A 14,281-nucleotide genomic window follows, 5' to 3' on the forward strand; every position below is an offset into this window, starting at 1 on the left:
AAAATGCTGCCTGGTCCCGAGTTACCTCCATGACTGGTTGGTGATTGAACCATTTCGACTGAGGCATGGGTTTTTCCTTGACTCGTTCTTAGAAGCAAATCACCAGAGCTTTCTTCCTAGTCTGTCTCAGTTTGCAAGCTCTGCTGCTTCTGCCTACCCTGATTGGCCCTGCTGATATGTAACATATCAGTGGCATCGCTTCCAGCAGCCCGATAGGTAAACCACAACAGTATGACGAACTGAGAGAGCTATGAGAAATGAAGTGGGCAATGCCATAATTTGCAGAGGGTCAATTTTGGATTTGACATAGTGGGCCAGGCCTAGCAGGGAGCAGGCAGGCAGAGTGGGCTTTTTGTAAGCCACTCTGTGTTGCACGCCCATGGAGCCTCTCTCCCGGGGTCCCATACCGAGGCAGCTTCGCTGGTGGGAGCAGGCCTCCAGCACTGCTCTGGGGAATCCAAACATCAGAAGGCGCCGAAGGGAAATAGCAGCACCCCACAGGAGCGAGAGGAGGGAGCATCCGTGTGTTGATTGCGTCAAAGGCCACCAGGCTATCGCTTCCTCGTGGAAACACAAACCTGGACCAGGGACAGACATGGTTAGACTTTTTAAATGAGTTTTTTCCTGATTAGACACTGAACTCCTGCTCACTGTAGAGAACACAAACATACAAAGGGGAAAACCCCCACAAAACTCCTCATCCAGAATTTTACCAAACATGGATAACCACCGCTGACAAATACATCGGTGGCCTTTGCACAGCTCTGTTTTCAGCTGTACACAGACAAAGGGGCTGCCCGAGTTAGTAGAAAAATGTCATTGTCTTCCAATTCCATTGACCCATCGACTTTTCTAGGCCCCTTGGATACATGCATCACAGTAATCATACTCTATCTTTAACGTTGTAACTTACACTTAAATTAACCTCCCATTGAAAATTTCTCACTAAAATACACCATTAATATAAAATTGTATTGCTAACAGTTTAAAAATAATTGTCCATATGTGGCATAGTTATTCCATAATCCATTTGACTATTTCCCTATTGTAAAGCATGTAGATTCTTTCCATTTCTAGGTGTGCACATATTTGTCAATATTTGCAAGCATCGCTTACAAAGGCCAGATTCACAGGTGCAGTGCTACGAAAGCAAGGACTATTAATTTGTTAGTGAAAAGCGAGAACCCAAAGAGAGATTAAAAGAATAAAAAAGATGAGGAGAAAAGAAGCACAATTACTCGTGGACATATTGTGCCAAGCTATCCGTACTGGGCAATGTGTAGCCTAAAGAAAAGGCATCAGCGAGGGCCCACGCGCCATTTATGTAGAGTGGAACGTTGTAAAGCTAGCTAACAGGCTGTTAAGTGCAATATGCTTTATTCTCACCTTACCCACCTGGTAGTCCTGACCCAATTGCAGAGTTCTCTGACTCCTTGATGGAGTGTGGTGGCCTGGGGAGACCAAGTAGAGTCAGCCTACGGCCAACAGCCACTCCTTTCTCATCCTGTCCACCATTTGATCCCATACATGGAGGTGCCTGTGTGCCTACATATGGATATCTAAGCCCACGTGTAAGCTCCATACCTACCCTGCACACAGTCACTTTTCTCTTGGTTTTCCTTGGGCTCAGGGTGTGTGCACCAACAGGGTAATTCACTCTAGGAAGAAGGCCCTACGAAGGCTCCTGGACATGGGCTAGAGCAGTGGTTCTCAACTCTTTAATACAGTTCCTTGTGTTGTGGTGACCCCCAGCCATAAAACTATTTTTGTTGCTACTTCATAACTGTAATTTTGCTACTGTTATGTATCGGGCGACCCCTGTGAAAGGGTCGTTCAACATCCAAAGGGGTCACGCCCCACAGGTGGAGAGCTGCTGGGCTCAAGGTTGCTTGAAAAAGGAATTCCAGGGCTCTGGCTATGGGAGTATGCACGAGAAGTGGATGGAGAAGCGCTTCAGGTTTCAGGTGCGATCTCCCTTTGACTTTGCAGAGTCTGTGTGGGATGCTGTACAAAGGACTCAGGCAGCCCTGGTAGCTCAGTGATTCAGTGCAAGGCTAGCAGCCCCCAACGTTGGTGGTTCAATCACTCTTTGGAAGAGGAAAGCTGTGGCCGTCTGTTTCCATCAATATTACAGCCTTGGAAACCCTACGGAGCCACCATGAAACTAAATCAACTTGGTGATAACAATGTTGGTTTGGGTTTGGTTCAGGAAGGATCAGTGGTTCAGTGGGTACATTTTCACTCTCTATGCAGGAGACCCAGGTTCTATCCCCGGCCAATGAACCTCATATTCAAGGACTACCCATTTGCCAATGGAGGTTTGCTTGTTGCTAGGGTGTTGAACAAGTTTTAGTGGCAGTTCATATTAAGATAGACTACCAAGAAAGTCCTGGTGATCTACCTCTGAGGCACCAACCAATGAAAACCTGATGGATCACAGCAGTCCAATCCAAGATGGATTCTGGGATGGCACCGACTGGGCAGCTCTTCCTTCTGCAGTGCATGGTATCCCCATGAGTTGGCGGTCAACTTGACAGCACCTAACAACAGCAGGACTACAGAACCAGGAAGGCATAGGCCTGAAAACGAAATCCAAACTGGATTTGATAGCGTATCCTTCCAGCGTCTTCTCTATGTGTATCCCACACATCTGTACACACAATCCCACCCGATCCGCCACATATGAGCTTATTCTATGCCTGCTGTTTCATAACCTCTCTTCAAAACCAGCTGTGATGAGCAGCCTCCGAGGTCGATAAACATACACGTAAGAACACCTCAATGCGCAGTGTGTCATCTCCTAGCAAGGCTACTATTCTCTCAGCAACGCCTATTCCAAAGCCACACCCTTGCGAACCCCAGGCTCCTACTTTGTGTTTCATGACTAGTGTGTCCAGCAAACGCTGAGGCTGCACTCTTGAATCGTAATCATGAGGTGGGACGTGTTCCCATCGGTTCATTGACCATTTTGCAGCGTCTCTTCACCTCCTTTGCCTGTTGATTTCAGGGAATGGCGGGAGTGTTTGGAAAGTCTGAAGAAGGGGTAAATGACGGGTGACTAATGAGAGAGGCTGATGAGTGATGAAGAAAAGCTGAGGCGTGTCCCATCCCACTGCTGGTCAAGGACTGCCGCTCTGCCAAAGAGCCCTGGGATGTGGAAGAGTCCCCAAGGGAAGCCAGAGGAACTAGTCATGGGTATGCAGAAGTGAGGGTATTTGGCGGAAGCACCTAGCATCAGGGATACAAGATCTGCCTCCACAGAGGAAACAGACAGTGGCCTCGTTTCCTGACCCCTAGTCATCTTAGGGTTTCCTATAGAATGATTCCATTTTTCTCCCTTGGGAAAATAGACTTTGGCTTGTGACCTTGAAGTTCCCTCATATAGTGGAAGGTGCGGATGGCGTGTAACACACTCCCCAGGGCAGTCATTGTTTGAGTGTTTTCCTCATCCTGCATTGCAGGAAAACAATACCCGACATCTGCCAGCTGACTGGCCCACGTGGAGCAATTCAGCCAGGAAGCCATCCTTCTTCTAGGATGACCTGGATTCTGGGGGGTGGATCTGTTTGTTTAAGGATTCAACAGCTCATGTCAACTAGAATCACCTGCCATTGTCCATGAGAGCCACTTAGACCCTTTCCTGTCCTTCGTCCCATCCGGTGGGTCACAAATGACATGTGAATGTGTGAAACACTTCCTATTTATGATACACCCCTTCTTAGGTCACCTAGAGTCATTGACACCATTAATGTCTGTGTCTTCTCTAGTAGAGCTTCACCTTCAAAGCAGGTTCCCTTGGCCAGATAGCAAGCTCCTTGGGGGCGAGTTTTCTAGCTCTTTGATCCTTCCTGTCAGAGGACAGTGTTCACCTTATGAGAAGAGACTGTAAAGTCTTCATAGAAGTTGTCTTACATGTGATGGGCATGGTGGGGAACCCGAGGCAATGCTTCTTCCTTCTCTGGCTTTCTTTGTGTGACACTCCTGGCTTCTCCCTGCCCCCGCCTTGCTCCCAGCCTCTTCTCCAGGAGAGAAAGAAGGACTTCTATGTCTCCTTGATACATTGGCGAAAGGTACCCTGAGTTGCTGACTTGAGTTGGTGGTCCCTTCCTCCTCTTTCTGGGGGTCTGGGTGCCCACATTGCCAACAAGCTCTGCTCCTCCGTGCTGTGGTTAGAGAAGGCACCCACATCTGCTTGTTGGGGTTGGGCGAATGCAGTTTTACTTGTTTGGAGTTTTTTGCACCGTCTTATCCCAGTGGCCTCAGTCTGGGAATTAGTCTTAGGAAGTGCACTTGCCTAATATCTGCTTCAGATTACTCAATAGGGAAGGTAAACACAGCCTTACTTGTGCTTGCACACTCATCTATAGTGAATCATTCCCCCATGGATTCCATCACATCTTTGTAAAGGCCATAGTGCTGACCATGTAAGCCCATGCTTACCTTGCTGGCTTACTGGGAAGCGGCCTCTGATCATTCATGAGGGTAAAATGAGTTGCCATTAAGTCACTTAAAGCGCATTAACAGCATACCCCTTTTACTCGAGCCATGCTTTTGTCAGCAACACCTGGCTCCTCTGCAAAACACCTTTATGGCTTGGAGTCAAAGCCAACATTCTGAGGGTCTCTTTTGGTGGGCACGGTATAATTAATGCCTCCTTCAAGTATGTATGCAGATGTCTTTGTCTTATTCCAGTCTGCCGGTTCCGTCCATACTCTGGAGAGCAGGCATCTCTTCCGCAACTTCTACATCTCCATCCCCATGTCTTGCTTTCAGGGCATTCTCTTTGGAAGAGGGATGAGCACAGCAGACTGCTCAGCTTTGAGGAAGTGGCCCACACTGGCCCAGAGTGTCACATTTCTCAACTGGAATAGAGGGCCCCCGCTAGAGCCATCCATTCTGTGGGGCAGGGACTTCCAAACTTTCTGCATTACAAACCACAGAGCGAAATACATTTGATTTACATCATCACGCATATTTCATGTGTGTATGTCTACATGAAACAAACAATGCAGTGAAGCAATACCATTCCTCTGTGTGCGACCCGCCGACGTCCTCCATTCAACTCTCCCTCATTAGACCAGTCTCCGATCCTGACTAGTAAATTGGCTGTCCATGGCATGGAGGGGTCACCATGCACAACTAGAGAGCCCCTGCCACCCAGGAACCCTGCTTCTAGCTCCTCTGAAACTGCCTGGGGAGGGGGAGGTGGTGATGGGGACGGGAGCTGGAGCTGTCTGTCGAGAGCCCAGCCTACCCTGCTTGGAGGGACTTGGAGCCAGGAGCACATGGACGGAACAGTACAGGGACTTTTGCATTGGCCAATGTCCTTGTTCTGTGGATAAACAGAAGACACCAGCCTTCCGTGCCGGCAATCTGCTACCTTTCAAGAGCTTTCCAACTCCGCCTGAGAGGAGGGGACGGAAGGTTTGGTTAGAAGACACCGCCTCGTCTGCCCAGACCGCCCCCAGCACTTGCGGCTGCAGGTGGCTAAGACTTTCTTCTGCCATCAGGATTCCTGTGAAAAATTAGGCGTCTTGCACAAGGGCCAGGATGGAGGGACACGGAACCTGGTGGCACACAACACCCAGGCTGCTCTCCTCTCTAACTGGTGCCTCCCTCATCGCCGCGTGTTGTACACAACTCGCCATCTGCGGGCCTTGATGGCTGGGAGATCGGAGCCGACTGCGCTGCTGCTAAGACATAATGTGTCCCTGCGAGAATGTACACCGAGTCCAGGGGAGGCTTCCAGCCTGCCTCTCTTTGAAGCTGTCTCTGCCAGTCTCCATGGGGACTTGGAGGGAACATAGCTCTGCAAAGGTGGCTGAGGGAGGTGGGGGAGGTAAAATGGTTTCTAAAAGAAAAGACTGGCTGATTAGTTGACCAACTTTAGCAAAGTCCCGGGTTGGGCACTTGAAACCTTTTATACAGGGTGTCCACTTCCTAGCCACACAGGGCTGGCGTTTGGGAAAGCACAGGTTGTGGAAGCAGGACAAGCGAAGGCCAAGGCATGTGCCTGGCTTCTAAGGGGCTCGCAATCCACTCAGAGAAAGGACATGGAGAACATAGGACTGTAAATGAAAAGTGCACGGAGAATGCAGGCTAGAGCCTTAGTGCTGAAGGCCTTCAGGGAAGGCAGAGATGGCCAGGTGCCTCTCAGGGGAAGTTGGTGGGAAGGAGGTGGCAGACCATCCCCGGGTTGGGACAGCAGGCAGGAAAGTCACGTGGGGAGGATGGAATATAGAGCAGACCAGCCTGGTGGGCACTGTGGATCAGAGTCAGGGAGGTGAAGCTGGGAGAGAGAATCATGAGGAGATCCTAGAGAGTGGGCTGATAACATGTACGTCAACAAAGAAACCTATTGCTTGACTCCATTCCAACGCCCGGGGACCCAGGAGTTACAGAGTAGAGCTGCCCCATCGGGTTTTCTCAGCTACTGCGTTGAGTCTGTCTCCTAGAAACTCTATAGGACAGAGGCGAGCAGCTCCAGACGGCTCCCAAGGCTGTGCTTTGTAAGGAACCCTGGTGGTGCAGCAGTTAAAGCCCTCGGCTGACGACCGGAAGGTCAGCATCTGAATCTCCCAGCAGCTTCACAGCCGAAAGATGTGGCGGTCTGCTTCCATAGAGACTGATACCTTGCCTTGTGGGGTCACTATGTGTCAAAATCAACTCCTTCACAGCATTTAAAATTTTTTGTTTTGTTTTTCTTTTAAAAAATCATTTTTATTGGGGGCTCGTACAACTCTTCTCACAATCCATTCACCCACCCATTGTCTCAAGCACATTTGTTGCCATTAGCATTCTTTTTCTTTTTTTTAAGATCGAAGACTACAGCCTTTGTGATGGATTTCTTTTTTTCAAATCATTTTACTGGGGCTCATACAACTCTTAGCACAATCCATACACATCCATTGTGTCAAGCGCATTTGTACATTTGTTGCCATCATCATTCTCAAAACATTTGCTTTCTACTTGAGCCCTTGGTATCAGCTCCTCATTTCCCCTTCCTTCCTCCTCCCTCCCTCATGAACCCTTGATAATTTGTAAATTATTATGATTTTTCATGTTTTGCATTGTCTGATGTTTCCCTTTACCCCATTATCTGTTGTCCATTTCCCAGGTAGGGGGTTATTGGTAGGTCACTGTGATAGGTTCCCTCTTTTTCCTCCCACCTTCCCCGGTCACCTGGGGTTATCATGAGTCCATGACCCCTAATCGGAACCAGGCTTTTCTTGTGAGACCCTCCGAGTGGTTGCTGATCGGTGGGGATTGGCTTTGCGACAGATGCTTCCCTAGAACAAAGACGCTCCACCATCCCAAAGCCTGAATGGAAGCAAGTAGGTGCTCTGGAGAATGACGTTTCTCTTGTAGCTCCAGCTCAGAATCTTCATCAAGGGTATTTTGACAGAGGGAGGTCTTTGCGGGATGAAAAATGTGAGATGGGCTGGAAATTAGGGAATTGCTATCCGAAGCCTTGTTTCTTTGGGAAATTGGTTCGCTCACATGATTTATTTCTTCGCGTCGACATTTTTCATTCATTCATCTCACAATTCATTCACGGCATTTCATCAAGACGCCACGATGAAAAACTGGGTCAACTTACCCCCCCCCCCACACACACACACAGACCCCACCATTTGGTGCTTGATAACGTATCCTCCATGCTGTTCCACTGGCTTTATTTCCCCTCCCAAAAGTTGCTTCTGCATCTGAAGTGGATTTTGAAAACAATCAATAGAAGCATAGGGAACAGGGACGCTCTGCACCGATGCATGTAACCGAATGCATCGTATCACAAGAGTGTGGCTGATCACACCCAGCACTGAATGAAATCATGGCCATGAAGACATGTAGATAAGTGTGGAGGGCTCCAAAGGATTTTCGGGGACAAAATAAGAAGAGCAGGGGCTCAAGGGTCAGGCCCTGGTCCAAACCCCAACTTCGTTCCTTACTGGCTGGGTGACCCGAAGGAGTCATTTACCCCTATAAGCTGCCAGTTAAGCACCCAGAGGGGCGTTTGGGATGTGGCGGACTCAGTTAATCAGAACCAGCATTAGTATGCAAAGGCAGGGCAGTACTATCATCGTTATCATAATTAATTTTTTATTATTTTTCAGTCTTCGAGTGAGTCATGTGGCCTCTGTGCAACCTTCTTAATGATATTTCATTCGGGTTAATATCAAAATGAGAATGTGTTCCAAGGACTACTGATGTTAGGGGGAACTGAGGCCAAAGAGGGTGAAGTGTCAAGAGGCAGTTATTTGAGGTTAAGCCTTGACAGGAGAGAGGGCCTGAAGTGGCTAAAATTTAATTTTTCTATAATTTAAAATGCTTAGGTGAGTTCACATCACTTTACAAAATTCTTATCACTTATTATGTACCAGGTGCCAGGCAGGTAAAGAATAAACCTCAAGAGACGAAGAGATGTGTAATCCCAGAGTAACACAGGGGAGTTTACAATGAAACCTGGTTCATGAGCAGCAGAAAGCAAAGGCATATGAGTCCACAATAGGATGCCCTTGGTCACAGAAACAGAAATGTTGACTAAAATTGGTTTAAAAAATGCAGGGAGGTAGTTATTACAGTACATACAAAGAAGACCTAGTGTGGGAGATATGTCCTAATGTAAATAGATTTGGTTTATTTACGGAGACAACAAAGACCTGGGTTCTATCCATCTTCTCATTCTGCCATTGTCAGTATGTTGTCACTAATTCACTGACTCACTCACTCACTCACTCACTGACTCACTCACTCACTCACTCACTCACTCACTCACAGCCATTGAGTTGATTCCAACTGCTAACCTAAATGATGGAGGTTCGAAACCACTAGCCACACTTAGGGAAAAGATGAGGTTTTCTATGCCTGCACAAAGTTACAATCTTGGAAACTCGCATGGGCAGTTCTATCCTGCCTCATAGGGTCACCATGGAAACGTTGCCTAGACACCCGTTTGATCATTACGTAGTTGCAGAGCATGATGTATAAACAGACTAACATTAAGGGGAGATACTGGACTTTTTCTTCCCCTTTTCTCTTTATAAAATATTAGGTATAATTTTACATAGTGAATTAGACTCCCATTTAGCAACTTTTATACAAATTAAGGGAACACAGTTCTCATGGATGCTATTTCTTGTTTTTTTATAAGTCATTGCTGTTTGGATGAAAGGTGACAACTGTGAGTGGCTTCAGGTCCAAAGGGCATTTGGGGGTGAGAGTCTCAAGGGTATTTCTAAGATCTATTGACCCAATAAATCAAGTATTTTTTTAAAGAAGTAAGTTTTGGTCTACATTTCTCTCCCTGTTCATCCAAGACCATCTATTTTGTCCATGGTCTGCACAGTTGGCGGTGGTAACTAGACAACATCTAGTTCTGGTTTCAGACGAGTTGAAGCCACAGTTCATGTGAGCTCATAGTCTTTGAAGTTTCTTATTTGAGTCTTTGCCTACCTTCATTTTCTTTTGTCTAGAAAAGTAGAGAGCAATGGTCACTTATGAGTGACCTCAATTGCTACTCATGAACCTCAGCAATAGAACATTATCTTAATGAACTATACAAACGTTCAGGCTATGTAACAAGAGTATGGTTCTAAACCTTCGAGCCCAGTAACCCAGTCTACAATGTGCTCCTATATGCTTTATTAAATAGAGGAGCAGATATTAAAAATGCACAGTCACACAAAAATAGGAGGAATATCACTATCTTTGGAGAGAGTAAGAACCTAGGAAGGAAATACCTGAGTGGAGTCTAAAATCCTGCTTCCCAAAGGGTGGCCTATGGGCAGCAGCATCAGTATCACCTGGTGCTTCTTAGGTATGTACATTTTCCCATCCATCCCAGACTATCCTTACTCTCTGATCAGAACGTTAATTTAGATGCTATTATAGACTCTCTTGACTTCCCATCCAAAGGCCACCTTTCGTTTGTGCTGGGGAGGCCCTGAGTTTATTCAGTAGAATCAGAATCTGCAGTAGCTTAAAGCAAACACCATTCTAAGCAGAGCTCTATTGGGTAATTCTTTTGCTTCATATTGTGTCACTTGGGTTCACTCAGAAGTGGTCAGGTGCTAGTTAAGCTCATCTTCAGGGTCCGGGACTCACGTGCCTGGTGTCTTGGTGGAGTGGAGAGAAAAGATTGGCTCAACTGCTCCTTTTCCTTCCCTTGTGCTCTCAGGGCGTTTCTGTGTGGCTTCTCTAACATAGTTATCAACGTTGTTGATTCAGGACTCCCAAGAGACCAAGATGGAAGCTGCTAGTTCTCTTAGAAGTTAGTCCCAGAACTGGCCAATTTTATTCCTACTCTACTGTAGTAACTAAACAATCACAAGTCAGTGGAGAACCAAGAGGAGAGAAAGGATAAGATCTCAATAGGAGGAATATCAAAGAGTCCTTAGATAAGCCGTGTTTAATCCATCATATAGATATTGATCCACTTGATCTCCCAATAACCCTAAAATAGTTGTTAAGTCATTGCTTCAAAGATAAACTAAGAGCAGTGCAATCTGCCCACAATCAAGAACAAATAAGGTTAATATTGGCATCCAGTCAAATTGACTCCAGCAACCATACTTAACCACTGCACCATCACTGCCTTGCTTAAGAAAGGCCACATTTACCAAAGAATGAAACTACAATAAAAGTTGCAGCTTCTTTTGCCTGAAGAAACATTTCACAGGCCTCCTGTTGGCAAACTCATTCTCAAAGACAAGTATGTTGAATAACCCATACACACTTTTAATACCTTGGTTTAGCCCCCACCTTTTAAAAGAGCTTTTGATGGCTGCTTTCTGCACCCACTAACTCAAGCCTGGCTAGAGAGGATCCAAGAGCAGATTAAATGCATTTCAAATAATGAGAAGACAAAACCCTGCCTTCTCGGCCCCCACTACCTCCTGGATTGCTGGAGGATTATGTACTGTGTTTGCCTTGACTTGAGCTATTTAATTTTTCCAAAACAGATGCAGCTGATTGATTAATAGCATTCTGCACTCAAAGTCAGAGATGTCAGAGAGACTCTTAGAAGCCAGTGTCATTCTTGACTAGAACAATAGATACAGGCCGAGAAGCAGGGATCTATGCCAAGCATTCTTGAGGCTAGGAGGTCATGTGCTACTTTTCTGCTACGAGACAGATATGTGGAAGGGCCAGGAGTCTGGGTGGGGTGGGGTGGGGGGAAGCTAGGGATGGCTAGGCCTGTGCTAAGAATAGGACAGATCACATGGAAACTAAGTCACCTCAAAAGAGGCTTAGATGGTAGAGGTGAATTAAAGTGCTTGGAATTAAGGACATTTCTTCAAATATCTCCTGATGGGTAAAAATAGACCGAAGGAAATACATATGTGATGAAGAGAGAATGGAAAGGTTAGGCTGACCTCTGCTTGGAAGGCTTTTGTGATTTGCTAGAGGATGGTCATGAACAGGAGCAGCTACACAATCTCTGGGGACCATAGCAAAATGAACGTGCAGGGTCTCTTCTTCAAAAAGTATTGAGAATTTAAAGATGGTGACAACAGAGCAATAAGCCAGGCACGGGGCTCCTTTGAGGGTGGGACTCAAAACCACCGACCATGAAGCTGCCTCTGGTTAGGAGAACCTGGAGCCTGCTTTATTTTCATGGATGAGCCAGTAATAAGTGACTCAGACAATAACCAGTAGAATTGGTCCCAGGTAAAACGATGGAGGGGACAGTGTGTTTGGGACCTCCTGTTGGTTCTTGGAACCCTTATGACACAGTGGTTAAAGCACTTGACTGATAACTGATAGGTTAGAAGTTTGAACCCTCTAGTCGTCGTCCCGCAGGCGAAAGAGAAGGCGGTCTGCTTCGATAATGACTTGCTGTCTTGGAAACCCTGCCTCTGCTCTACAGGGTCTCCATAAATCCAAATTGGACGGACACAGTAGTGGATTTAAACCCTTCTTCAAATCCCGGGAGCCATACCATCGCTCTCAGTTTTCCACATTCTTCTACTCAGAAAACCTGCCCTCAGATTTAAAGGTGTAAAGATCTATAATATTTCTAGGCACAGAGGTGTAGAAAGCTGAGCATACCGAGAGCACGTACCCTGTGTGCTTGCGTTTTACAGAGGCTGGGTGGTCCAAATTCTCACCCTCCATGCAGGAAACCTGGGTTTGAGTCTTGGCCAATGTGCTATCCTGGAACAGGTTTCAGCTAAGCTTCCAGATGAAATTGGACTAGGAAAAATAGTCTTGGTTGTCTACTTCCGGAAACCAGCCCACCAAAGTCCTGGGAGCCCCAATAGTTCCGTCTGCGATCAGTCATAGGGGTGGCCCAGGTCTGGGAAGCGTTTTCTTCCGTCATTGGACATGAGTTTCCCCAGTTGGAGGCTGACAGGAGGCAGTCAATGACACCATTAGCAGTAGGTCTCTGGAAAAATCAATGATGAGATGTCATCCATTATCTGACTCAGGGAGGTTTGCCCCAGAGCCCTTGAGATCACATCGTGGGGCGCCCGCTTATTTTGCTTGTTGTAGAGACTTGTAATTCTCTGCTCCCAGAGCCATTGATTTTTCAGGTTATAGGTTCCAGACTCTTCTGCGAAGGGGCCTGGGGCAAATCCTTCTCCTAGGTCCATGCTTAAACAATATGCTGAAAAGATATCTACAGACTGAAGGACATTTTTGTTTACTTCTTGGTAGTCTCAGTCTGCCATGTTGCTCCTGCCCCATCAGCTACGTCAAGGTCCTCAGCTCCAACTTCCCTTCCAACCTGCCCAGGGTCCCAGCACACACCTGCACACACATCTTAGAGCGTTGTCTACTCAATCCAGGGGGATTCTTGGCTGCTGGAAGGGGGAAGACGGGGTGAGAGTGGAAGGAACCCTTGGTTACCCCAAATTGGGCTTTACTCTCCCTTGTACAAGCTGTGACTAGCTTGCCCCCCCCCACCCCAGCATCATATCCAAGAAAATGCCTACAAAAGCCACACCCCACCAGGGCTTCCCTTATTTCTCCGATTCACTTGGCTTCTCAGAAGTGGCGGTGGTCCACAAAGCCACTGCAGGAGCCCAGGAGAAAAATCATTTCATTAACACCGGGCCAGACAGAAGCCCGGACTCAGAGGGGAGGTTAATAATAGGCAGTCCAGGAAAGCCTTTGGAATTTTCTATCTCAAAATATACCCTGGCTCGACTCATAGGGAAGCATTTTATTCCCTAGGGTCCTTTCTCTGTGGCAACTCAGCTCCAGGAAGGTGATTGCCGTTCTCGTTTTGAAACCTCAGGGGCTGTGACTGGTGTCGGTCTGACGCCAAAACACACCGAGCAAATAAAAACCTCGGCCTCACCAGGCATCTTCACTCTTCGTTTTCAAACACATCAATCAGGCTGTCAACATCACTGATTGAGGGTCTCTTCTATGCAGAACCATCTACCGGGCACTGTGGGGAGATTTGCAGAACTATATATTAATAGCTTCATCCATCCCTCCATTTATCTAAGGCGTTTAATCCAATTTAGGGAATTGAGTCAATTCAGAAATACCCACGGAGGATTATTTGCCACCAAACCCTGCCATAGAGGGGTGACAGCAATACAAAGTTATGAGTGGTTGGTCAGCTGATTCCAACTCCTGGTGACCCCGAGTGACTCAGAGCAGACCTGCTCCATGGCATTTCAGAACTGTCACCCTGAGGAAGCAGGTCTCCGGCCAGGCGTTTTTCCCAAGGCCCTTCTGGATGAATTCCAACTGCCACGCTCACAGGTAGTGGCTGAACACTTCACGATCAGCGTCACCCAGAGACGCACCGTGTGAAATGAGCTTACGTCTAATGCGGGGTGCGGTAAACTTGACTGTTGTTAGCTGCCATCCAGCTGACTCTGACTCCGAAAGACCCCGCACATGCACAGTAGAATTGCCCCACAGGGGTTTTACCTCGGTGACCATTTGGGATCAGATTGCTCGTCCCATCTTCTAATGTGCCCTTGTTTGGTTTCAAACTATAAGCCGCTTGGCTAGTAATCAAGTGCTTAACCCTTTGCCATCCTCCTGACTAGATCAGACAAAATGTCACCAATGTATTACGAGCTGTGGACTAAAGAAAGGAGAGCTGGGAGATCTACAAAGTACAGTTCCTTATTTAAAAGGGGCCTTGGTGGCATAGCGGTTACGCATTGGGCTACAGTCTGTAAGGTCAGCAGTTTGAAACCACCAACCCACTCTTCGGGAGGAAGATGGGGCTTTCTACTCCAGTGAACAGTTATAATTTTGGACCCTCACAGGGGCAGTTCTACCCTGTCCCATCCTCTAGGGTCCCTGTGCA

The sequence above is a fragment of the Tenrec ecaudatus genome, chromosome 1, assembly GCF_050624435.1.
Source record: "Tenrec ecaudatus isolate mTenEca1 chromosome 1, mTenEca1.hap1, whole genome shotgun sequence".
NCBI classification, from domain to species: Eukaryota; Metazoa; Chordata; class Mammalia; order Afrosoricida; family Tenrecidae; genus Tenrec; species Tenrec ecaudatus.